This window comes from Rhipicephalus microplus, unplaced genomic scaffold (genome assembly GCF_043290135.1).
Source record: "Rhipicephalus microplus isolate Deutch F79 unplaced genomic scaffold, USDA_Rmic scaffold_14, whole genome shotgun sequence".
NCBI lineage: Eukaryota > Metazoa > Arthropoda > Arachnida > Ixodida > Ixodidae > Rhipicephalus > Rhipicephalus microplus.
In genome coordinates, this window is record NW_027464587.1 from 8720353 (window position 1) to 8747592 (window position 27240).

Here is a 27240-nt window from a genome sequence, read left to right on the forward strand (position 1 = left end):
TGAGCCAGACCGGTGGCCGGTGCTCTCGGGACAGCCGATGGGGATGCTGCACGGCCGGAGATGGTAATGAGCTTGCAGAGCTCTGTAGTACGCCAGGAGACAACGATTGCGGCCCTGGAGAAGGCGGCTGCAGCATGGCAGGCTCCGGTACAGGCAGCTGCGGATCAGGAGCAGGCGACTGCGGTACGGCAGACTGCAGTACGCCAGGAGGCGGCGGCTGCGACACGGGAGAAGGCGGCGGCGGCAGGGCAGGCTGCGGCACTTGAACCGGAAGCTGTGGCGCAGGTAGCTCCGAACGTTGGTATGGTGGACTCGTGCCCCTCTCAGGAACCCGGGAAAGCTTGGAGGCGTTCCATGTGCGGCCGTCTGCAAGTCGGAAAGAGGCAGGTCCCCTCTTCCCCAACACCTCAGTAGGCGAGGAAAAAGAGCGATCCCCCTTGAAGCGAACGGACGGCTTCTTGATACGAACGAGATCACCCACAGCTATCTTTGGCTCCTTAGCAGCTCTCCTGCGGTCCGTGTACTCCTTACTGCTTCGCTGTTGAAGGCGGACCCTTTGGCGCAGTGGCGCCAGTTCCTTTGCTGGGTCTTTTGCAAACGCTGGTGCCGAAAACCCCACAACATCCAATCTGGTTCGGGGCATTCGCCCATGCAGCAGAACTTCTGGGGCAACTACAGTGGTAGCCTGTGGAGTACAGCGGTGAATAGAGAGGTAGTCCATAACTGCTTGTCGGATAGGTCTCCTTTCGAGGAGTGAAACCTGGATGAATTTCTTCAGAGTTCGATTGAACCTCTCGACTTGCCCATTCGCCTGGGGGTAATATACAGACGAATGAGACAGCTTGATGGCTCGGTTTTGAAGAAAGGTTACAAATTCACATGAAGTGAACTGCGGCCCATTGTCGCAAACAATCTCTTCCGGGTATCCTTCACGGGCAAAAACACTGGTTAAGAAGTCTTTCACGGTGCTTGTGGCCACTTCGCTGCAGAAATATATCTTTGGCCATTTGGAATGGTAATCGACCAGTGTTATAGCAAATCGGCTATTGTGAGGTGCATGTTCCAATGGGCCAACAATGTCTAGGCCCAGTTTCTGCCATGGCCTTTCAGGCCAGTCAATAGGCTGCAATGGCGCTGGCGATGTTTTGGCAGACTTATCTGCCTCCAGGCAGATGTGACAGTTTTTCACGGCAGATTCAGCTTTCTTGTCCATCCGTGGCCACCAGAATAGCTCACGAAGTCGCGCCTTTGTGCGCGTGATGCCCGGATGTGCCTCGTGGGCAACGGCGATGAACTGAGCCGTGAGTGAGGACGGAACAACGAGGCGTTCTGCGTGCAGTAGAAGGTCATCAACAACAGAAAGTTCTTCGCGCAAGGAGTAGAAAGGTTTTGCCTCCTCTGGTATGGACTTTTGTGGTGGCCAAGAACCAAGCACGAACGACTTGACCGTTTGCAGACAACCATCGTTGAGGACGGCTTGCTTGAATTCTTTCTTCGTCACGCAAGCCGACTCGACCAACGACACAATTTCTTCATCCTTGTCCAGCTGTGCCTGCGTGGCAGGAGCTGGCAGCCGAGAAAGAGCATCTGCCACCGTGTTGGTGGACCCCTTGCAGTACTCGACAGTGAAATTGTAGCATAGGAGTCTCGCATTCCAGCGTGCAATTCGAAGTGGCCTTCTGCCACGTCCTTGCGAAGACAGCCACGATACCAACGCCTGATGGTCCGTTCGAATCTTGAAATGGCGACCCCAAAGATATGTGTGCCATCGTTCGCATGCCCAAATGCATGCCAACGCTTCGCGTTCGCCGACCGAGTACTTTCCGCTGGTGACAAGGTACGAGATGCGAAAGCCACTGTGCGGAGCTCATGGCCATTTTGCTGCTGCAGAACGGCTCCCAGCCCACAGTCAGAAGCGACGGTCGACACGATGACTGGAAGTGATGGATCGAACATGTGGAGAACTGTACTTGAAGAAAGCATTTCCTTGACCCTCCGGAAACTGCTGTCTGCTTCGGCTGACCAGATGAATGGCTCATTCTTGCGAAGCAGAACGCGCATAGGCTCGACCACCTGGGCCAAGCGGGGAACAAACTTGGAATAGTATTCTACAAGACCCAGGAATGAACGGAGGGCAGCAACATCTGTTGGCACTGGATTAACTACCGAGTCTACTTTCTCTGGAAGCGGCGAGATATCTTGTGCAGTGACCTTATGCCCTAGGAAAGAAAGTTCTGGAACGTCGAAGAAGCATTTGTCGTTCAATTTCAGGCCTGCGGACTTGATTTTCTGCAAGACCTTTGTTAGGTTCAAAAGCTGTTCTTCTGCACTTTTCCCAAAGACTATCACGTCATCAATGTAGAACAACACACCAGGGCAGCCATCCAGAATTGTGGCCATCATCTTCTGAAATGCCGCTGGGGCAGAAGCTAACCCAAAGCAAACTCTCTTGAACCGAAAAAGTCCTTCATGCGTGATGAAGGCTGTCAGGTCCCTGCTGTCAGGGTGCAAAAGAACCTGATGGTAGGCAGAAGCCAAGTCAAGTTTTGAGAAGTGTGTCGCACCTACCAAGGCATGAAGGAGTTCCTCTGTATGAGGCAACGGGAAGCTGTCTGGTACAATAGCCTTGTTAGGCTCCCGGAGGTCAACACAAATTCTGATGGTGCCGTCTTTCTTGTCAACGACAACAATGGGCGAAACCCATTCAGAAGCATTGATGCGTTCGATGATGTCAAGGCTCAGCAACCTGTGAAGTTCATTTGACACTGGTTCCTGAAGTGAATATGGAAGACGGCGCAGCTTCGAAGATACCGGCTGCACGCCTTGCCGAATCTTGAGACGATGCGTGAACCCCTTAGCAAGACCCAACTCGGGACTGAAAAGTGAACCGAAGTCGTGTTCCAAGGCTGGCGGAAGGTTTGCTTGCCTGGGTTGCTCTATTGACTGCATCGGAATGTGAAAAAGTGTCGGGTCATTAACACGCGGCGGCGGGGCAACGGACGTGTGCAGGCACTCAAGAGTGGAGCCCTGTATTCGAAGATTTAGGGCCTTAATGCCGTCGAGGCCTATCAAACAAGTTCCTTGGCGAACGATGTACAAAAGAAGTGGTGCAGAGCGCCCTTTAAACTGAACGTCTGCCTGGAAACAGCCTAGCACGGAAATTGGCCGCTTCGAATAGTCAAACAAAGTGACATGCGGAGCTGGGAGGAGCAAACTGCTTTGAAAATGTTTGTGGAATTCCTGCTCTGATAGAATTGAAACAGACGACCCTGAGTCAACAAGGAATGACAACTTGACATCCGCTACGCGTACTTGTATGTAAATTGCGCTGCGAGCGGGATGCTGCACAGTCAAAACTTGCTCAGAACTTTCCCCTGACAAAGCATCGTCATCGATGCCAACTTCATGAATCCTGCCTTGCATTTGACGCTTGCGGTTGCATACTTTCTGAAAGTGGCCTTTGATACCACAAAACAAACACTTCTTTCCCTGCACAGGGCACTGTGACGCTGATGCGCGGTGATTCCACGAGCCGCATCAGAAACAGTGTGGTGAAACGGACCGGCTATCTCTGTCTCGCCGAGGGGGGCGGGGCCCCTGCGGCGCACGCGAACCGCTAGCGCTTGGAGAGTTCTGCTGAAAATGCGCTTTTGGCTGGAAATTGAATTTTCGCGAAGAATGCGAATACTGGGAACGTTGCCGTACAGAAACAGGCTCGACCGAAGCAGAAAATTCCTTCAACTCTTCAGCTGCTTGCTCAAACTGAAGAGCGATGCGCACTGCGCTCTCGAACGAAAGGGTGGAACTCTCGAGCAGCAACCGTTCACGTACGCGGTTGGAAACAACGCCGGCAACAAATCGGTCCCGCAGAGCATCATCTTGTGAAGCGAACGAACAATGCGAAACGAGCTCCCGTAAAGCAGCAACAAAGTCTTGAACGGACTCGCCTGCGTGTTGGCTGCGGCGGTGGAAACGATGACGCTCGACGACGACGTTACACGACGTGGAAAACTGCTGCTGTAAGGCGCTCAGTGCAGCCTCGTACTCGTCAGTAGCGGCCGCGGGAGGCTTCTCTTGTACTTCTGGTGCTGCGGCGCTTGCTGGTGCTGCGGCATTTGACCCTGCAGGTAAAGTCCGGTAAACACGCTGCCCTTCCGCCCCCAAACAATGCAGAAGAATGGCCTTGCGTCGCGCTGGTGGGAACTCAGCTGCTCCGGACGCTAGAAGGTAGACTGTTAACGTCTGCTCCCACTCCTTCCATGGAAGTGACGGCCGGCCGGGCGTCGGGAGGAATGGCGGCGGCGGAGCAAGGCCGGAGAAACTCATGGCGGGGCGGACCCGGATGACACTCGATGCTGAAGGTAGCTTGACGGGTTTATCCCATATTCGTCGCCAATGTGGTGTTTGCGAAAGACGTAAGAAGCACCGGCAGCACCACTGTACAAAAGACCTTTATTGTCCGCAACACATCGAATATATACATAAAAGACAGATGCGCCCCCTGGGGGTGAAAGAACACAAAGTAAAACCGAAACTGAATATAACACCGGTGCTTCAAACTTTGTTGCAAACTGATTCTGTGCAGGCTTCATAAACATGTTCACACTCGGCGTGCACGAAGATACACGAATAATGGCTAGTCTGGGTAGTTGCAAACTGATCCTATGCAGGCTTCACAGACTTATTTGCCCGCGGTGTGCGTGTACACGTGCAATCACTGGCTAGTTTTTGTACGTTTGATAGCTTTGTTTATGGATGCTTTCTGTTTGACCAAATTTCATCAGCACTGAATTCTCGCTAGGATGCTTTGCTAATGCCTTGTTCCTGCAAGGAACAAAGTACAGCCCTATTGTGCTCAATGCATACCAGGAAAGCCCTCTCTCCCTCTTCACGCCTTTTTGCTGTGCTTATGCAGCACAAAGTACAGCCCTATTGTGCTCAATGCATACCAAGAAAGCCCTCTCTCCCTCTCCGCATCTTTTTGCTGTGCTTATGCAGTCGGATGTCCACAAATCTACCTGTCTGCCCCACTTAGGACGGACCACAAGATAGGAGGATCTTGTATACTACATGGTGCAGAAGACTGAGGCGCAAAAAACATATCGTGAAGCAGGAAGAGCAGGAGAGAAGACAGAACAGCAATCTTCTGTCTTCTCTCCTGCTCTTCCTGCTTCACGATATGTTTTTTTGTGCCTCAGTCTTCTGCACCAAGTATGCACCAACTAGCCCAAAAACAAGTCCTTTCGGGTTGTACACTACACTTTTTGAACGAACAATGTACTTCTTGTTATGCATCATCATGCATGCTGAATGTGGGAGCCAGCCAAATACCGTATTTACTCGCATAATCCTCGCACTTTTTTTGCCGAAAAACCAATGCTAAGTTGGGGGGTGCGAGAATTACGTGGGGAAAACTTTCCACAAGAACGTACAGAGCGAAAAAAAAAAAAAAAACGAAGAGGCCGCAAATCGGAATTCCCACACCAGCAATAAACAGCAAGCTTTGAGAAGTACTAGTTAAGTGTTACCTCAACAATAAAAGCAGAGGTTCAACACAAGGCAAGATTTATTTGAGACAAAAAAAGTGCAAGCAAATAGTCGAGAATTAGAATACCATACGCAAAGCTTGTGGGCGCTGCGGGCGTAACGGTAGCGTTCGTCGCTCAACAGGAGCCCTCAAAAGGTAAGCCTAGGACGTCAGTATTGGGCTTATATCTATTTTCCAGAATCGTCTGCAGTTTCCTTCTGACAAAATAAAGTTTACCATCAATCCCAGTTTTAGGCCCACGGCAGGCCCAACACGTCTTGGTGACTTTCAGCTGCCGTCACCAGTAGCGAACAAAAAACTCGTAGACTCCGAAGGGCCTACCGGCGGCCCTGTTGCCGTCGTTTAGTGCCGTTGTCATCTATCACTTGCAACTTGAGGCACCTGTGTAGCTTCAGTATCACACCATAACGTGCCAAGATTATCGACACAGCATACAAAACACGCCGCAACGCGCACTGGCCACTTCAGCTTGGCTTGGCTTGGCTTGGATTGAATCTGCGTGCAATAGTACGCTTGATGCTTAAGAGATGGTGCCAAATGGCGCGCGCTATCATCAGAGGCAGGAATGAGCAGACGGCATTATTGCGGCAGTTTTCGGGGGTGCAAGAATTATGCGAGTGCGAGGATTACGCGAGTAAATACGGTACGCCGAATACAATCAACCCCTATACATAGCATTCTTAGATTACGAGAAGGTGTTTCAGTCGAGACATTAGCAGTGAAGTGGGCGCTAAGTAATCAGGGAATGGACGAACCCTACATAAACATACTGGAAGAAACCTACAGCAGATCCACAGCAACCATATTTATCCATAATGAAAGCAACAGAATCTCAATAAAGAGGGTGTAAAGCAGGGAGACAATCACACCAATGGTATTCACCGTGTGTTTACAGGAGCGCAGCCTCTGCATGAAAAAGCGCACGGGTACGGCCGGTCGTGTCAGTTCTAGTTACCCGCACTACTACCACCTGCAGCACCGCCGCGCAGGGGGGGAACCTAGCGCTTACGAAATCGCACACGTGCCGCGCTTGTGGTAGTTATCACTGAGTGTGTGCGTCTTCGTGTGACGCCCGAAATCTGCTTTTAATATCCACCTAGTGTGTACCCATCTCGCAATTACAGATCTTGCTTGTACATACCTGCAGCCCATGGGAATTTTCGGTATTGTCTTGCCAGAAATGCAACCAAGCACACCGATCAGTTTTTGCGCAAGTAGGAATCGTGAGCAGATGTTATTGGGATCCTAAAAGACCACAACTAATTGGTTTAAAAAAGCTACACCTCTTTTAATGCATCGAAATTCATTATAATAACTGAGTATGTCCCTTTAGATTTATTCTATGCATATGTCACTTCAGATTTAATCATTTGATTTAGAATAAGTAACCTTAGAAATTTCAGTTTCCAATGTTTATTTATTACAAAATAAGATAAACATTTTACTTTCTCCAAACACATCTATAGTATACATACGATACAGTACCAGATGGCAAAACCACGAAATAATAGTACCAGATGGAAAAACCACGAAATAATACTTAACATGTGTGCGATCTCACAAGTGGATCTGAGCTCTAAAGCCACTCATATGCCGCATTGACGTTCCCAGTCCAATTCCACAGTGATGGTCACAGCAGAATTTCTTCGAATGCTCGAGGTCCTCCATTTGACAAATCAAAGCAGGACACCGGAAGAAGTGCAGCAGTAGTGCTGACTGGAGCAAAGTACATAGCTTTACGCACCTTTTCACTTCAACCGATATCATCACTTTGTTCACTAAGTCGCACGTAAGTTTACGAATTCCGATACGGTGGTGTCGGACACTTGAGATGTCTTCTGTCAACGTTCTTTTCAGCCCACGGACTCCATTAGTTCGATCGGATACCTGTAGCGGCACGTTGCATTATAGGCGCATTCGCCGAAAATATCAACAAATTAAGTCATTTCAATGAGCAAGGCACGGCGGTACTTTCACAAGATTATAGGCACAATCCATAAAAGCTTGACTTATTTCTGGCTAGAAGCAGTCATATTTCTGTATTTCTTAACTAACATGTTTAACAGTGTGCAAAAAACAAAGAAGAAAAGGGAGCTGAATGAAGTTTACATAATTAAACAAGCCGATCCTGTAACAAACATCGCATGGCCATGAAAATGTTAGTTGACACCTTTTCATCGCAAGGACGTACGAGGTACCAAGCTAAGATGGCAATTGGAGCAATTTCGAGTTTATCTTGCGCCTGGGGCCAGCTGTTAACATACTCGAGCTTGCTTGAAAGCTTCCTGGCAGCAGATCGGATTAGAAGTGGTAAATCACTGTTACATCATTAACATCATAACAGGCTGGCAGGCTGACAAGAATGCTCGTTTCAGAGCAGGATGGTGTGTTGCCTCGCTTGGCCGCATGCAGGATTCCCACATAGGCAAAGAAAGGCTAGTAAAAGTGTGATTCCATGACATCTATAACATTTCACACGTTTAGACGTTTCTCCACGAAAACAATGGCTACCCGAGCATGGACTGTCATTTTAAGTTGTCCAGGACAGCTAAAGAACGACTCCACAGAATGGCTGTTGAATCCCAGTGTCGGAACATACCGGAACTTGGGAACTGGCGACGGTGCAGAAAAGTGAATCAAAATACAAATGACGTAAAAATAAGTTTCATATTGATGTGTGGAAAACTTACCCAGCATGATCAAGAAGGTATTCAGTTACTGCCACACTACAGACCTAGTTGTTAGCAACGTCGACTCGTCTCTTTTGTGATCTGTTTTGATCCACCTTCGGAAAGCTGAAAATCTTCAAATAGCTGATGAAATCAACTTCCAGCCACGAAAGCCATTTTCGTCGTCTGTTCTATGAAATGGCTTGCCTTGCTGTCTGTGCGGCTTTAAACATCAAGTGTCGTGCACAGCATACCACTTAGCCATACCACTTAGCTACCATTTCCATAAAAAAAAGTGGCGAGGCAGCTCTGAAATTCTCCGGCATCAGAATGGCATTTGGAATTTTTTTAGGAAAATTTCAACGTGGCTACAGCAAAATTCGAGAAGATTTGCTTCGCTCTTAGAACTTTCAGTTTTTCCAAGTTGTTTGGCTCGACATGAGAACGGCTTAGGAATCTTACGGGCTTCACCAGCAGCTGAGACCGTATTTCAAACAGCTTCATGTAGACAGAGCCTTTAATAAGCTGATCCCCATACAACAGCTTTCTTTCCGAAAAATTGTTGCCACGATTTTTGATCAGGTGGTTCCGATTAAAAGAAAGGAAGAGCGGATCACCTACTTGCACTGGGTGGGACACCACGTGGGTAAGCGTGCCGTCGTCAAAACGGCTCTTCAACAGCGAGACTTTCGTTTGATGGTTGTCGGTCACAAGTGCCAAAACACAGAAACCAACTTCCCCTATTATTTTCATCACCTCTGCAGTCGTGTTAGTAAGTTGCTCTTCCTTCAAACACCGAGTAAAGAAATAGCCAACAGGTATGAAGAAGAGGGTGGAAAGTCCTCTAAAGATAAAACAAAGGAGATGGTGTGCAACCCTAGGTGCTACTACAGCATGTTGCTCTGAGCCAGGGCCCATGTTGACAAGGCCAAAAGTTTTGTCGACTTGGCGATTGTAGATGATCTTTTCTTGTATTGACATTTCGTCAATAATAAGGTAGCACAATCGTTCTTGCTCCACTATCAAGCCTTCTAGTTCCATACGCAGGCGTCCTTTAATGAGCGGGGTCATACCAACTTCACCAGTTGATTTACCCACGTACTTTCGCAACGTTGAGCGACAAGAAGCTTGAAGAGAGGCCTAGAACGAACGAGATCGTAGCCTTTGTTAGAGCAAGCCTTCCAGGGAACCCCCTCCCCAAGGATAACGCTTCAAATTTTCTTGCATGAAAATTGCCTACTTGATGTTCAATGAACAAAGCCGCTTCCACCCCTTGTTCCGCAGCTGCGAAGATTCTCTGAAACTGTTGCGTTTTTTCACTCTCATCGTAAACTCTCAAGCACTCACGCGCTCCGTCATATCATCTGCTTTGGAGTCTTTGTAGCGCATTTTGGAGGCGAGAAATCTTGATGCTGAGCCCATGAACAGTTTTCTTTGAGCTGTCCGTCATGGCATCAATGTTTAGATCTGTTTGGCATGCAACATCCAACAACACAATGTTCTGACTACTGGTCTTGCATGGTGTTCCACTACCGAGATCAGTAGAACCGCAAATATTGTTATCGGATTCATTTCCTGAGAAGCAACTTGCACTATCACAAGCCAAAGCTTCACTAGCTTCAACTCCCACTCTTGATAACAGATCTTCTCGAGGATTTTTCTTACACCTCTGACTACTCACTCTCCTCATGTATGTGGAGTAATTAGAAAAAACTGAAGGAACTACGAGTGTAAGCAGGACTTTGTACTATGTTTTATGCAGTAATCATTTTCTTTAAAATGAAAGGAACATACCAGTGACGAGTCGTTAGGCTCCCACATGCTTTGCCATAGAAACTTTGCCGTGAGATGTTCTGTAACAAATATATGATCGTCGTCCTGCGTCTGACGGACATTTGTGGTAGTGGATACCTGGATTCCTCTTCGCATTGCTCGTACACCGGGGCACAACAGTTCTGCGGCATGGTGCTGCCTGGGCGATATTTTTCAGGGAGAATATCCGAGAAAGAACATACAAGTTTGTGGACGGCAAATATAGTTACACTGTGTCATGAGTAAAGAAGAGGCACGGGGCTTATGTCGAACGTGGAAGCTCGGCAATGGTGCACGGGGAGAAAAGAGTCACCTAAAAGCACGTGCACTATCCACGTAAACGCAAGAGATTCGTCAGGAAAAGGATTGTGGCTCGCGACTCGGACCGCGAAGAAAACTCCCAGAGGATGAACTGGCACTGTGCGCTGGGACGCCAAGCTGCGAAGATGTGGAAAACGAGCATCGCTGCCGCGACAAAAGCAGTATAGCCACCTGGTTCTGAGGGGCGTCGGTGTGAGAGCTTTGCAGACCGTTTTGCTTTATGCTGTTATTGAGATAATTTTGTGTGCACGAGTGATGGTTTCGTTTTCACTTTGGATTTGTTGCCTTTTATCTTTCGAGTTATAAAGTGTGGTTGTTGTTACATGTGTAGATTAACAGATGGCCGGGCGGTAGTGACTACCATGAACAGTAGACCATCGGGCCCGCAAAGAACATGAGAACATGTTGAGCCCTTTGCCCAGAGCGAACCGTGTTTATTGTTTCCAAAACGGCCACCCACTGCTGTGCCAGGCTTGCACAGCTCAACACAACTATCAGCACTGCGCGAGGGCGCTGAATTTGAGCTAACATTGTAACACTCCTCCCCTCTTAGGAGGAAGACTACGGGGAGTACCTATTCTCTGGTTTCCTAGTCCTCGTGCCTCGTAGCAAATTCGGCGTGCTAGGCGTAGGCACGACAGAGTCACTGTTCACATGCACACCACTGTTGGGTGCAGTCCAGTCACTCTCCGTGGCACAGCTACTCCCTCAGTACAGCTACCCCTCCTAAGCTAACTGATCCAAGATCTGAAGCGCGACCGCTGATATCAACAAATTGTTTTCTATGTCTAAGATATGTGGCAATCCACTTTATTAGAAGATGCGGGACATTAAGTGTATCAAGTTTATAGAGAAGACCGGAATTCGAAAACCTATCTAATGCTTTGCTTAGATCTAATAATACTGCGTCAACTTGGCCGGACTTGTCGAGAACTGAAGGAAAGGTATGCACAATAGAAACGAGTTGAGTGATAGTAGATAGGCCTTTACAGAAACCGTGCTGGAAAGGTGTTAAAATATTGCGGGAATTTAAAAGTCGACCAAATAGTTGGAAATAATATGCTCGATAAGTTAGCGGCATGAATTGAGAAGCGAATAGAGCGATAGTAACGATGGCTCGATAGCCAGCTTTAGAAACGGGAACTGTGCCTGCAATACGCCACTTGGCGGGGACAACACTTTCAGAAAAGGAAAGACTGAATATAACAACTATAAATTTAGCTATGGATTCGGCATGCCGATAAAGAAACATGTTTGGAATCTTATCAGGGCCTACAGAGGTTTTCAATTTAAGGGGGGACATGGTGTGTGGAAATATTTTCTGTATTTGTCGACCGAACATGATGAAAATGTACATGCTTGTGTAGGTTCTTCTGATTTCAAGTATACAAAAATTATCATTGTAGGTCTATTAATTTAGAAGATACACAATGCTGCCACTCTATTGTTTTCGGAGACAATATAAAAGAAAGTGCTTATCAAAAAGTAAATATTGCATAGCTAGACAGTGCAATTAGCAATAAATGCAATGCTGCAAGCAGATTTCAAATTAAAGAAAAACTAGTAATTCTGTAGATGATGAAAGTTTAGGAATCGTGTCATAGCTATCACACACAAAGAAATTTAATACCTTCTAAATTTATATGGGCAGCAAATAGAAATTCTGCTGTCAGCACTTTGTAATACACAGGTTGGGCTTTACGTTAATGAAAAAATTATTGTTCTAGCTATTCTACATTGCAAGATATCAACCCGACCAACTAATAAAGTCACCAAGAAGCATGTTTTCAGAAAACTGAGAAAAAGAAATAAAACTCATTCATTGACATAACTGCCCTTGAAAATGCTCAGTACGCACCGGGTATGTAGTCCTTTTGACTATGAGTTCTTGTGTGGCACTTTTTCAAGGACTGGGGACTGGTGAATGTTCTCTGTTGCTCGTCGCATCTTGACTAAAGCTGCCGTGCGCCGTCGTGCGCCGGCTTTGCCAGCTGTGGTTTAGGCTCAGTTCTTTCATAATGTCTTCTGATGCCTTCTTATTGCCTGCCTGCATTGCGTGCCTGCATTGAACTTGAGCACTGCTTCTGCCACAGCTGCCTCCATTGTGAATAGCGAAGCATGTCGCTCTTTTGGTGCCAGCGCCCAGATCGCTGAATGCAGGCATTCGTTGTTATTTTGGGTTTTCTCTCGCTGGCATCGTTGCAACGGCTTTCTGTCTGACAAGCGCTCATAAATGGGAAGTAAGGCTTGGCAGACATTGGAGGCAGCTTTCGACGATGTTTGGGAATGGGCTCCTCCTTGGCCTTTGCCGCATTTTGTTTGCACCAGGAATTTGGACCAGGTGGGCACAGAGTGTGGTTTGCCACATCATTGGACGTGATGTGATGATAAGTGGCCATCACTGCTGTGTGCATAGCATCAACATCACCACTGTGTGTCTTCAGAGCCCACCCATAATAACTGGTGAGCTGGAGATCAGGTCTTCTGTCAAGCGCCCCTTTCCCCCAAAACAAGGCCAGGGCCTTTGTGTTTTGCAATCAAGTTGAACAAAGCAGTGCCCATACGCTTTTGGACATGATAATTGCAGTCCTCTTTTCCACTGGGATATACCCATAAAACTTATTTTCTTGTAGCACAAGGTAACTGCGGCTGTGCCGTGGTGCACCATGGTGTAGCACAGGTTCTGCCACTCTAGTGACCTCCTCAAGAGGATGAGGGCAGCCTCAACCTCCATTTCCCCAGCCTTCTTGTCACTGTTTTTCTGACACTGGTGATGTTTCTTCCACGCTGAGTAAGAAGGGTCACCTTCCTTTGGGCCCGACTTGCATCCAACACAAAAGTTGCTCAAAACAACAAAGTCAAGCACCAGCCCACTGAACAATTCAATGACGGTGTCGAGAACGATATGCGACGAATGACCGCGACTCATCCATGACCCACCAAACGACAACGCAATGTTTTCCAAGTGGCCTATATTAAGTTCGGCGTAAAGTTCGCGAACCGACCCCGCACAGGTGCTCCTCAAATTGCGTGCAGCACGATCGGCCGCGGGTGCCAACTTCGTCTTCACGTAGTGTTGCCACGTTTTCGTGTCAAGACATCGACGGCTGATGCCCATCTACGAGAACACATCATTGAGCGCGGTCTGTCTGCTCCCCGTTGCCTAAATGGCATGCGCACACAGCAAAAGGTTTCATGCATTCACTGCTACGTACGTGCGGCGAGCTCCACAACGACGCAGTCTCCCCACAGGTCGAACACACAAAACAATTTCACGGCGAGTCCGAATTCCCGGTCGTCGCGGACAATCTGTAGTTCTCCGTTGCATGCCTTGCACTTTGCAAATGCCAACAAATCTATAATTGTGAACGTGGTTCCATCAAGCGGACGAGCTGCTTCGTCGGCATTGTCAACCCTGAATGCGCTTTTCCGCTCTGTCGCTGCAGTGGACGACAACTCCGATAACTTATCTTCGGCTTTGGCTCGCTCCTCTTCCAAGTCAGATTGCTGCCAATAGATAGTATCTAGATGCACGCGACCACTGCTCGTAGGTTCCGCGGCTGACGAACTTTCCACAGGCTCCGTGACAACTGATGCGGTAGCTAGGCCTTCCGTGGTAGCGTCTCGGGGGTTTTTCTGTATTACGGAGGGCTTCTTAAAATTCGCGACTAGGGTCCTTCGCACCATTTTCGCACCGAACTTTTGCCGCATGCAAAATTTGCACTCAGGATTTGACATCGTAAAACTTCTCCGCTGACACTGAGGCAAAATAGCGCGCGCCTCAATACCAAGAGCATACGAAGCCAGGAGCCTCCACCAATAGGGAAGCAAGCTCAAGTCCCGTGCGTGAAGCAGCGAATAGGAAGGCGCTCTGATACTTCTTTTTGCCGCTAATTTTATAAGCTGCCAATGGTTGAATTGGACCCATTCTGGCTGGAATTCGAAGGCGAAAGATGGCTCTCTCAAATGAGATTAAGCGGGCCGCGCTGGCACACATGAAACGGCAGGGGTGCGTCACGGAAAATGTGCGACTTCAACGTGAATTTCGGCTCAATTTTAACTAGAAAGCACCGTATAAAGGGTCTTAGCAGCTAAAATAATGATATTATAAGCATGAAATTGACCGTATAAGTGCACTAGTAGCTGTAGATTTGAAAAATGCAATAAAAAAATGAGTTTTTTCGCGATTTTTCAGTCTCCACAACCCGTGTCCCCCCTTAAAATTAGGTAACATAACAACTATTCCTTCATAACTGATAAAGTCAGAGTTTAGTCCGTTGGCATTACGCATCTCTCCTATGTCATTACAAGACACTGAATCCGAATAAATGGATCGAAAGAAACATTTAAATTCATTTGCAATTAGCTGTTTATCGGTTATAGTTTGATTTCCTATTTTTATGCTATTAATGTCGTCACGCCCTCTCGCATTTAGGTGATGCCAAAATTTTGAAGGATTAGTTATACTGAAATTAGGCAAGGTGGTCGAATAAAAAAATGTTTTACTCGCACAAATTTTATCCACAAGTGTTTGGCACAGGGTTCTGGATAACGAATTGTTTACCTTACGTTTTTTCAAACTTTTCATCTTGCGTACTAAATCAATGATATCAAGATTGATCCACGGGTTTGCGAGGCTCACCTTCGTTTTCATGGGAATAAAGTTACCAATGCAGAAATGGCAAATTGTTTGGAACTTGACCTATAGTAAGCTGAGATCGTTATCGGCGAAGCTGTTGAGTTCAAAGTCTAAATAATCGAGAACACTTTCATCATTAGACCTACTGAAGTCTTTTACAGTTTTTTTTTCCGTCGGAATCATGCCCTAATCGTCCGCCCATTCGACATGTAAAAATTACAATTTTATGATCAGATATACCGTCTACCACTGCAACTTCTGTTTCAGACGAAGTAGCACTGTACAACACAAGGTCAAGAATTGAACAAAAATTTCCTTGAACTCGCGTAGGAATATTTACGTCTTGGTTTAGATTGCATGCAAGCATAATGTCGAAAACCAAGTGATCATCGGAAGAGGGGAAGATAAAGAGGGCCACATAATATTTGGAAGGTTGAAATCTCCTGCTATATTAATGTTACTTTTAGAGAATCTGATTATTTTATCATGTAGTTTAGTCAAGAAGGAGGAATCAGCACAAGGCGGCCTGTAAACAGCAATTAAAATAAATGACTTGCCATTACAGCTTATACCCAGGCATAAACTTTCATGGCCATCAATCTGATCTAACGGATCAGCATTTACGTTACACCTAAGAACAACAGCGACGCCTTCGCCATGCGAAGGCCTGTCCCGGCCTATGAATGTGATAAGAAGAAAACAATATCAGAATCGGGTATTCACCATGAAGTCAAGTCTCCGATATTACGGTCACGTCAGGATCATCGGTTGGCAGGATAGATTCGAGTTCACTAGCTTTATTTACAATGCTTCTTGCATTAATGTTCAAGAGACAAAATTTATTCGGGGGGATGGCAGAAGATTGTCATGTACTAACTTCGGGGCGAACAGTGGAATAAATTTTGACACGCGAGTTTTTCACATCATCCTAAATGTTGTGGGGGTGCTGACATTCCCTATAAAGTTGCTTGCGCCGCGTGACGCACCTGTCGCACAGAAGCCGTATTTCAAGGGTGACAACCGCGGGACCATAGATGGCATATTCGCGTTGAGCAGAACTCATCATCATAATGGGTAGCGCCGGCATGAAAACCCCGACGGAAGCGAGCCTTGGTGGCGGGCGAGAGTTGAGCAAGTCTCTTCTGTGCATGGCGGCTGCCGCGAACGGTTGTCTCTAGCATGGGTTCTCGGCGCGTGGCACCGCGGGCTCGCGCGCCAGGGGGCCCACGTGGTAAGTCAAGCGTTGGCGCCGCCGCCTTGGGTGTGTTAGCGTGTTTGTCGTGTTGTGTGTTTGCCGTGTTATTGTGTAACGATGTCCTAACGTATTACATAACGAGTTATGTATCGATTTGGCGGACGATATCGTCGTTATAAATTAGATAAATAAATGTATGTATATTCGGTTTGTACCATCCGTGTCTACTGTGTCCGTTCCCTCGAAGAGCGTGGCGGAAGCCTCGTTCGCCAATTCGAGACCCCACACTGGCGCCTCACGTTGGGCGCCAGTATGGTGACCCCGCAACTAACTGCAGCGGATGATCACCGCAAGTTCACGCTTAGCGAGCCACAGGGCCGCGACTTCGCCACCTACTCGCGTGTAGCGCTCCGCTCCGCGCACGGTCAACTAATAAGGCGTTTAGCGCAGCACGGAAAAACAGACAGTGTTCTAATACAAAAATACACAACACTTTACTGCCTTTGGCGGCACCCCGAACAACAGTACGTCAACATCCGTTTGCGAGACGCGGAGAGCAAAGGCACCCGCACGCGGACGTTCACGATAAGGGGCAACCGCGAGCACGTCGCAGCAGGCAATGGCGAGCTTTGCCACACTGGTCAGAAAAAGCTTCCTCGCGGCTATGCTGCGCACTCTCACGATGGCCACAGGGCCTGGTCGCGAGTGTTAGGGCAAACCTCGTACGCGTAGGCCTACGGCAAGTGCGGCTCGGTGTGGTACGACCACTTCAAGCACTAGGCACCGCTGTGGGCTTAGCGTATGATACCGAAGCTAGCACTCGCGTAAACATGCCTGCCGAGGTGCCAAAGGCCACCCCAGGCAGGCTAAAGTCCGGCGATTCCCAAAGGGGATGCGGACGAAAGAAACACGTGCTTACCCAGCGCCGACCACGGAGGAGAGCGAGCTCCCTCAGCGCGCACGTAACACGTGCTGCTCCTGCACGTGGCGCCATCTATTGCCACGCGCCGTTACCAGAGCAGAAAAGCAAAAGGGTGTGGCTGTGCGGCGGAATGTCTGCGAAATGTCGCGGGCGCGCCTCAGATCCCCATAATGTACACATCATTGTCAATGTGAAGCTTATCGTTGAGAAGGTATACGTTTTTACCGCTGTCTTTATCTGGTTTGGCACTTTTCCCGCAGTAACTTCCTTTTACGAAGCGTTTGCCGAGAGTAGTCGTTTTCTATGAATATCTTGGTCCCTTTAAAGTTCTTTGCATTTTTGAGGATATTCATTTCTTCTGTAACGGGGTTTATTTGCAGAGCAGAATGCAGAAGGCGAAGCAGTCAGCAGCGTCCAGCCAAGCGCAGCAAGCACGAGCTTATGCTGATGGCAATGCCCCTGAGGCGCCGAGAAATGCCGCTGAGGCCCCTCTTGTTCACTACAATCGCCCTCCGCAGAAAAAGGTGCCATACTGGCGGATTAGGGAGAAGAAACGACTAATGAGTCATAATATGGCTTGAGGCGAGAGACGTGGACAGTGTCGCGGCCGCAGTAGCGTAGGTCTGTGGATGGGATGATGGGCTCCACGATATAGTTGACGAGTGACGTGTGCTCTACAACGCGGTATGGCCACATGTATTTAGGAAGAAGTTTTGCGGAGCGGCCAGGTGCAGTAGCAGGTGCCCGAAGCCATACCAATGAACCAGGTGGAAAGTTTGGAGCCGAACGGTCCCCAGTCAGGTGAGATCGTTGCTGCCACTGGTCCTCGGTAGAAAAAGAGCGGGCAAGCTGGCAGCATTTTTCAGCATGTCGAGCAGCTTCGGACAGAGTTATACTTTCGGACTCATAAGGTTTATATGGCAGAATAGTAGCAGGTGCCCGAAGCCATACCAATAAACCAGGTGGAAAGTTTGGAGCTGAACGGTCCCCAGTCAGGGGGGATCGCTGCTGCCACTGGTCCTCGGTAGAAAAAGAGCGGGCAAGCTGGCAGCATTTTTCAGCATGTCGAGCAGCTTCGGACAGAGTTGTACTTTCGGACTCATAAGGTTTATATGGGAGAATAGTGTCTACTGTATTTGAAGGTTCTCGTCCGTACAGAAGAAAGTATGGCGAAAACCCAGTAGTAGTTTGTACGGCAGTATTGTACGCGTAGGTGACGAACGGGAGAACTTGGTCCCAATTTGTATGATCAGAGGCGACGTACATCGACAGCATATTGCCAAGAGTATGGTTGAAGCGCTCAGTCATGCCATTCGTTTGAGGATGGTACGCTGTACTTGTGCGGTGCACTATTCGGCATTTGTTGAGTAATGCCTTCAAGGCGTCAGAAAGGAAGGCACGGCCTCTGTCACTTAAGAGCTCGCGAGGGGCACCATGACGCAGATTGAAACGTTGCAACAGAAACATTCCAACGTCACGGGCTGTGGCAGTCGGCAGCGCGGCCTTTCCGGCATAGCGTGTCAGATGGTCTATCACAACAATAATCCAGCGATTACCAGCTAGAAATGATGGTAGTGGTCCGTAAATTCCAATGCCGACACGATCAAAAGGTCGACTAGGACAAGGAAGAGGTTGTGACGGGTAGACTTGCCCGGGAGGTAACTTTTGTCGTTGGCACTGAGCACACGAGCGAATGAATTTCCGCACGTAGTTATACATGCCACGCCAATAAAATCTGAGCCGAAGCCTAGCGTATGTCTTGAAGAGGCCTGCGTGGGCGCACTGTGGGTTCGCGTGAAAAGCTTCGCAGATAGCAGCTCGAAGATGGCGGGGTATCACAAGGAGACACTTGCGACCGTCAGAAAGGTAGTTGCGTCGATAAAGAAGATCATCCTTTAGGCAAAAGTTGCTAGCCTGGCGGCGGAGAGCGCGAGACGGCGAAGGAGCGAGAGGATCAGAAAGAATGCTTATGAGGCCACTGATCCAGGGATTCTTTCGTTGTTCCAGGGTCATGTTGCGCGAGGCGGATGACGCAAGTGCAGGCTCGAGGGAAGAGAGGCAAACATTTTCATCCGATATGGGTCAGCGAGAAAGGGCGTCGGCGTCCGTGTGCTTACGACCGGATCTGTAAATAACGCAGATGTCGTATTCCTGAAGTTTGAGCGCTCAGCGAGCAAGTCGTCCGGAAGGGTTTTTAAGTGTGGATAGCCAACAAAGGGCGTGGTGATCAGTGACGACGTCGAATGCGTGACCATACAGGTAGGGGCGAAATTTTCCAAGGGCCCAAATAACAGCTAAACACTCTTTCTCGGTCACAGAGTAATTAGCCTCGGCTTTCGTCAAAGTTTGGCTTGCGTAGGCGACGACATATTCATCAAACCCTGCCTTTCATTGCGCGAGCACAGCGCTAAGTCCAACACCGCTGGCATCAGTATGAACCTCCGTGGGAGCGGCAGGATCGTAGTGGCGGAGGATGGGTGGTGAAGTCAGCAGGCGGCGTAATTTGGTGAACGCATCGTCGCATGCTGGTGACCAGGTGGAAAGGTCCTTGTCGCCGGTAAGAAGGTCCGTAACGGGTGCACATACAGAAGCAAAGTTTCTAAAGCGTCGCAAGTATGACGACAAGCCGACAAAACTTCCAAGTTTCTTTAGGTTCTTTGGCTTCGGAAAATCGGCGACTGCTCGAAGCTTGGCGAAGTCGGGAAGTATGCCGTCCCGCGATACGACGTGACCAAGAATGGTGAGCTGCCGGGCACAAAAACGACACTTCTTGAGGTTGAGTTGAAGACCGGCGTCCGTGAGGCGTGTGAGGACGTGCTCGAGACGATTTAAATGGGTGTCGAAATCGGTGGAAAAGACAACTACGTCATCGAGGTAGCATAAACATGTGTTCCACTTGAGGCCTCGTAAAATAGTGTCCATCATTCTTTCAAAAGTGGCTGGAGCGTTACAAAGGCCGAAAGGCATAACGGTTAATTCCTATAATCCACCAGGTGTGACAAATGCTGTTTTCGGTCGGTCAGATGCTTCCATAGGTACTTGCCAGTATCCAGACCGTAAATCCAGCGAAGAGAAGTATTCTGCTCCCTGCAAACAGTCAAGGGCGTCGTCTATTCGCGGTAACGGGTAAACGACCTTACGGGTGATCTTGTTTAAACGTCGATAGTCCATACAGAACCGAATGGAGCCGTCCTTCTTTTTAGCAAGAACGACCGTTGACGCCCAGGGACTGTTAGAAGGCTGTACAATACCCCGTTGGAGCATGTCAGCAATCTGGTCGTCAATAACACGGCGCTCCGACGCTGAGACTCGGTAGGGGCGCTACCGTAGAGGCATATGGCTTCCTGTGTCAATCTTGTGAGATATGTTCGATGTGCGACTCAGGCCAGAAACGTGGCTGTCAAAAGAAGTACGAAACTTTTGCAGCAGGTTCACCAACTGGCTTCATTCTGAAGAAGACGTTGCGACATCGATGGAGCGGTGGAAAGCGTCAAGGAGTGACTGGTCAACAACAGAGTCAGCAATGAGTGCGCTGAGGTCCGTAGAAAGTAAACTAGATGGAGCGTCAAAAATGTGACGGGCGTCGATCGGATGCACGTGACCGAGACATTCACCATAAAATAAAGGTAAAGGCCCTTCTAGCGTATTGTACACGAGCGTCTTCGTGACGCCATGGTGGAGAGTAAGGAGAGCAACGGGCAGTGGAGAACATTTGCGTTGAATGAACAGGGCAGAGGGCGTAAATAGAACATCACCGTCGGAAATAGCGTCACACGACACAGTCACCAGCAGAGAAGAGCGCGGTGGTACGGTGGTGTCGTCGGAAACAGACAGTTTATAAAACGGCAGGGAGGCTTCGACAGCGCCAACATCAGGAAGTTAGGTTAGGTTAGGTTAATTTTGTTTTTTATGGCGCAAAAGCAGCTAAGGCTATGCTGCGCCAGACACAAGACTTTCAGGAATGGACGCTAAAAAGATGAGATTTTAAAGCTTATTTAACAGGTTACTTTCTTTCAGAAAGTTTAGCAAGTCAGGCAGAGGTACTAGAGGGTCATCTCCTAGGAACAAAACAGGGTGTAAAGGTACGTGTTGTTTGTATAGCTTGCTGAAATGTTTTTGTCTCTGTGTTTCAATGGTAGGACATGTGATTAGGATGTGCATAAGTGTTAACGCTTCTTGGCATTTTTCACACGTTGGTTGTTCTTCCTTTGCGAGTAAGAAGTTGTGTGTCAAGTGTGTGTGTCCAATGCGAAGTCGGCATAATACAACTTTAATAAACCGTTGCTGGTGACGGCAGGTCTTCCATTCCCCGAGTGTGGGTTTCACCAGGTGGAGCTTATTGTTCGTGCAGGTGTCCCATTGCTTTTGCCATTTTGCTAGTAGGGCCAGGCGAATTGTTCTCTGGATATCTTTAAGGGGAATTTTTACTTTTGTTACTGTTTTATGGGCTGCCTGGGAAGCATACTTATCTGCTTTTTCGTTTCCAGGTATCCCAACATGACTTGGGACCCAGCAGAAACGGATGCAGGTTGCCTGGCTGTTTAAGTATACCTTGTTTAGAATGTCGCCTACTATAGGCTCACATTCGGATTTTATATGTAGTGCTTTTAGTGTGCTTAGTGAGTCGGTGTATATGATTGCTTTCTTGCATTTTTCAGTGATGATTTTCCGAACTGCTTCACTCAAGGCATAAGCTTCAGCTGAAAAAATGGAAAAACTACGAGGTATTTTCACAGAAATTGCGCTTTTCGTCGTCACAATCCCAATACCCACGTGGTCCTCCATTTTTGAGCCATCTGTGTAAAATTCTTCGTAATCCCTATATTCGTGCTGAAGTGTATAAAATTCTTGGATTACGAGTTCTGGTGGGGTGCTTTTTTTGTTGAAACGGCTAAGTGAAAATTCGCATAGCTGTGACAGGTCAAACCATGGCGGCAGTCTTGGTGGTTTAATAGCGACATCTAGTGATTCAACAGGGATGGTATAAAAGCGGCAGTATTCCTCGAAACGTAGGACAAGTGGTTTGATTAGGTTCGGTTTGTTGAGATAGTGTGAGCGCGAGTCACATTTTGCGGCAATTTCATAGCAGATGTGTTCAGGTGACGACCTTATTCTTAAAACATATGACAAGGTTAGTAATGCTCTTCGATCACATAGAGGGGGCTCATTGCATTCTACGTATAGACTTTGCACAGGTGATGTTCTGTAAGCACCACTTGACAGACGGAGACCGAAATTGTGTATAGGGTCAAGACGGCGGATGTATGAGTTTCGCGCCGAGCCGTAGACTATGCATCCGTAGTCTAAAATGCTGCGTACAAGGGATCGGTAAATACGTATAAGGCAGAATCGATTGGAACCCCAGTGTTTATGGGAGAGTACTTTGAGCACATTGAGTGCTCTGTTTGCCTTAGTTTTCAGTGCATTTATGTGTGGCAGAAAGTTTAGTTTTCGGTCTAATGTGATTCCTAGAAATTTGTGTTCTTGTTTTACCGGCATGTTGATGTTGTATAGTTTGAGCGCGGGTTCAGGGAACAGTCCTCTCTTTTTCGTAAAGAGAGCAGCTGTGGTTTTTTGGGCTGAAAAGCGGAAACCATTTTGGTCGGCCCATTTCGTAAGCCGATTTATTGTAATTTGGAGTTGCCTTTCGCAGGATGATAGGCTGGAGGCTCGGCATGCAATTTGTAGATCATCAACATAAATGGAGTGCATGACTGTACGGGGTATAGCCCTGTTGATGGAGTTCATTTTTACTATAAACAGGGTGGTGCTCAAAACGCAGCCCTGTGGTACACCATTTTCTTGGACAAATGTTCGTGACAGTACCGTAGCCAAACGTACTTGAAAAGTTCTATTCGATAAAAAATCGTGTAAGCAGTTCAGCATTCTTTCGCGAATCCCTAAGTTAGCTAGATCTCTGAGAATTCCGTATCTCCAAGTTGTGTCATATGCTTTCCCTAGGTCAAAGAAGACCGAGAGACAGAACTGTTTGTGTAGAAATGCTTGTCGTATTTCTTGTTCCAGCCTAACAATGTGATCAGTGGTGGAACAGCCCTTTTTGTATCCACACTGGTGTGCGTCTATTAGGTACTCCGATTCCAGAGTGAAGGTAAGTCTAATATTTATGATGCTTTCGTAAGTTTTTGCAAGGCAACTTGTTAATGCAATGGGCCTGTAGCTACTTGAGGTTGTTGGGGGTTTACCAGGTTTTAGGAATGGTATGACTATGGCTTTTTTCCAATCTTCAGGCATTATGCCAGAGTCCCATATTTTGTTGAAGAATTGGAGAAGTGCCCGTGCGGATTCTTGGGATAGGTGTGCCAACATTGCGTAGTGTATCTGGTCAGACCCTGTTGCCGTTTTTTTACCGGCAGAGAGTACCCTGTTCAATTCGTGCAGCGTAAGCGGAAGGTTATAACTTTCATTTGAGGTACTGCTAGTAGGCAATCTTTGTCTTTCTGCATTTTATTTATATTTCAGGAATGTATTGGTGTAATTTGCTGAGCATGATACCTCATAAAAGTGTTCTCCTAATAGGTTGGCCTGGTCTTCTAGTGTTGATTGTGTGTCTGGACTTGTAAGCAGTGGTATTGTGTAGGAGGAGTAATCTCCCTTGAACTTCCTCACCTGGTCCCAGATGTGTTTACATGTGACTGAACTGTTAATTGATGATATGTATTTTTGCCATGAATCCTTTTCTGCCTGTCTTCGAATAAATCGGGCTCTGGCTTTTGCCTGTTTGAAGTTGATGAGGTTGGCGTAGGTGGGATATCTTCGTAGAATTCCCCAGGCCTTATTTTGTAGTTTTTTGGCATCAGTACACTCGTTTGTCCACCAAGGGTTGAATTTCTTGGGTACGATGCCGGATGATTGCGGTATTGCTTTTTCTGCTACTAAGATTAAAACTTTGACGAACTCTTTGTTTAGTTTCTCAACAGAAAGCTCCGATGAGAAAACTTCATCGAGCTTAGCGTTTTCTGTGAAAATTGGCCAGTTCGCGAGCTGTAGTTTCCACCGGCGTGGCCTGCTTGTTAGAGTTGGGTAAGATGGTATGAGTTTTATGATGCCGGGTTGATGATCACTGCCATAAGATGTGTTGACGACGTCCCATTTAAAATCATTAAAAATACACGATGAACACATGGCGAGATCTAAGCAACTGAAAGTGCGCGAGGTTGGTGAAAAGTAGGTAAAAGCACCGGAATTAAGAAGGCAGATGTCATTTGTTAAAATGAAATCTTCCACGGCTTGCCCTCTTGCGTCAGTTTTGTCGCTACCCCAAAGGGTTGAATGAGCATTGAAATCCCCAACTAAGATAAATGGTTTTGGCAACTGTTCCACTAGATTTTCTAGGTTTTTGGTGGTGAAAAGGGTGTGAGGTGGGATATACAGTGAGCAGATGGTGATGGTTTTGTATGATAGGATGGTGACGGCTACGGCCTCGAAAGATGTGTTTATTTGGACATCTCGCATAGGAGTGCTGCCCTGCACCACTATGGCTACTCCTCCTGAAAGACGGTTGCAATGTTCGCGGTCCTTTCGGGCAACTTTGAAGCCTTTTAGGAAGTGGCTGTGTTTTGCACCAAGATTTGTCTCTCGGAGGCAAAAGGCTACTGGTGAGAATTTGTTAATGATGTCCATTATGTCACCTAAGTTATGAATTAAGCCTCTACAGTTCCAATGTACAATAAAAGCCATGGCAGAATAAAGTTAAGTAAATATACTTGTGGGGATTGATCGGTATAAAAGATAATAGGTGACAATATTAAGAAATAGAAATAGAAAGGAATACGATAACCATTACGGTTATCGCTTACTTATTGTGGTTACTGGGACTTTGTCCTTGTCCTGTTTGGTACGCTCGAGAGAGCGCTTTTCCTTCGGTGTCGACGACACCGGAGTTTTGTGGTCGATCTCCATTGCCTTGTCTGAGGCGCTGGAAGATCGAGAGTGAGGCGCTGAGAAACGGATCTCAGGCCTTGGCGCTCTATTGAGTTTAGGGCCCAGGGAGACCAGAGTCTGCGGGCCCTTTGATGTGCATGGAGCAGCTGGCGCTGCTGCTTTTACGGGGGCGGTTTGAGTCACCATACAACCACTGGGTGTGGTAGCGGTCGACTCCTGAGGCCTTTGTGACGCTGCCCCCGACTGCGTCACATCGGCGTAACTTCTGTGGAAAAGGTATGATAGCCGCGTTCGTGCTTCGCTGAATGATATTTTTTCTTTGACGGTCAGAGCGATCACTTCTTTTTCTTTTTTCCAACATGGGCATGACCGGGAATACGCTGGGTGTTCCCCGTCACAGTTAACACAGTGGGGTGAGGATGAGCAATTTTCTGATTTGTGGTCGTTAGCACTGCATTTTGCGCATGTTTCTTTGCCTCTGCAAGAGTGCGAGGCGTGTCCGAATCTCTGACATTTGAAGCAGCGTCTGGGGTTGGGAATGTAAGGTCTGACATTTATTTTTAAGTACCCAGCCTTAAGAGAGGTGGGCATTTCACATGTTCCAAAGGTTAGTATTACGTGTTTGGTGGGCACTTCCTGATTATTGCGACGGATTACTATTCTTTGGACTTTTATGACATTTTGGTCTTGGAATCCTTCGAGGAGCTCTTCGTCACTAAGGCCTAAGAAGTCTTCCTCAGAGATTACTCCCCTGCTGGTATTTAGAGAGCGATGGACCGAAACGGTGACAGCTGTTTCTCTAATGCTGGTTAGTTGGGATAGCTTAGGCACTTGGTCTTTTTCGGTTAGCTCCAAAAGGAGGTCACCGCTTGACATTTTGGATGCTTTGTATGTGGGTCCTATTTTTTCTTTTAGGCACTTGGCCACCAAAAATGGGGATAATTTTCTTAGAGGTGTGCTGTCACTGTGGATAATGTGGTACTTCGCGAAAGTAAATTTGGTTTCTTTCGAGACGTGATAACTTGCTTCGGTGCGGCCTCTTTTGCGAGACCGATCAAGGTCGGCGGATGCTTGTAAAGCCATACAAGTATGAATGTGTTCGGTAACAGCAGCGACCACCCATCACGGAGCATAACAAGGGGACGCGGTTGCACTTGTTGAAACAAGCCCTCCCGACGCCAGCCGTACGCTGTCACTATAACCCAATGTAATTATCCAAGGTGGGATACCTACACAAGGTTAACCCTTGCCGCCATGAATATCGGAAGTAAACGGAAGAGAGTAGAAGATAGGACAGATAAATAGTAAGAGATAAAGACGAAGATGTAGGGAGAGAGAGATAGGAAAAGGCAACTGCCGATTTCCCCTGGGTGGGTCAGCCCAGGGGTGCTGTCTACGTGAAGCCGGGGCCAAAGGGGTGTGTTGCCTCTGCCGGGGGGCCTTAATGGTCCAACCACCCAGCGTCGGCTCAACCCCCAGGATCCCCTTTTCCCCGGACACGGCAAAGCGACGCACGGCTAGGCGTGGGAGGGAGTAGAAACTCCCCCATTAGCTCGGGTCCGTGGTGTCGCTACACACCAAACATCAGGAAGTGCAGATAGCTCAAGTTCAGCGCGACAGCAGTCAACGACGGCATTATTATTCGCAAGGAAGTCCCAGCTGAGTATCATGTCATGGGAACACGAGGACAGCACTACGAATTCGACGATATACACAATCCCTTCGATGACGACTCGTGTGGTACAGGTTGCGAGAGGTGCTACACTTTGTGCGTTAGCCGTTCTAAGAGAGGCTGGATAATGGCGTCAGAACTTTGCGGAGTTTGCGGCACAGGTTGATGGAAAGGACGGATAGAGCGGGTCCGGTGTCGACAAGTGCCATGACGATACCATCTACTGATACTTCAATGACGTTAGCTGGACAGGGGCGAGGACTTGTGCATGGCGACGGGGACGCAGTTCGTGCCTCGGGAACTGCGGCCGTTAGTTTTCCTAGTCGGTGGGTCCGGAACGGCGACGCATAGGAGAAAGCGAACGTCGACGTGGAAATGGGGAGCGGCGGGTGGGACCGTGTGGACGATCACAAGGAAAGGAAGAGGAAGGAGGGCTTGCAGGCGTAGAAGAAAACTGAGGGTCGAAAGAGGGCATTCGTCGAATGTTCTGAGCAGCCTGGCGACGACGACAATAACGTGCCACGTGGTCAACACCGCCACAAGCAAAAGATACCGGCCAG

General features: G+C 47.9%; 1 protein-coding gene and 1 pseudogene across 1 annotated transcript in view; both read right to left on the reverse strand.

Annotated features, from left to right (window-relative positions):
- Window positions 1–27240, reverse strand: part of Ras85D (GTPase ras-like protein 1) — a 314926-nt gene that overhangs the window by 95023 nt on the left and 192663 nt on the right. The gene's annotated exons all lie outside the window — the stretch shown is intronic.
- Window positions 3412–4744, reverse strand: LOC119180969 (uncharacterized; annotated as a pseudogene).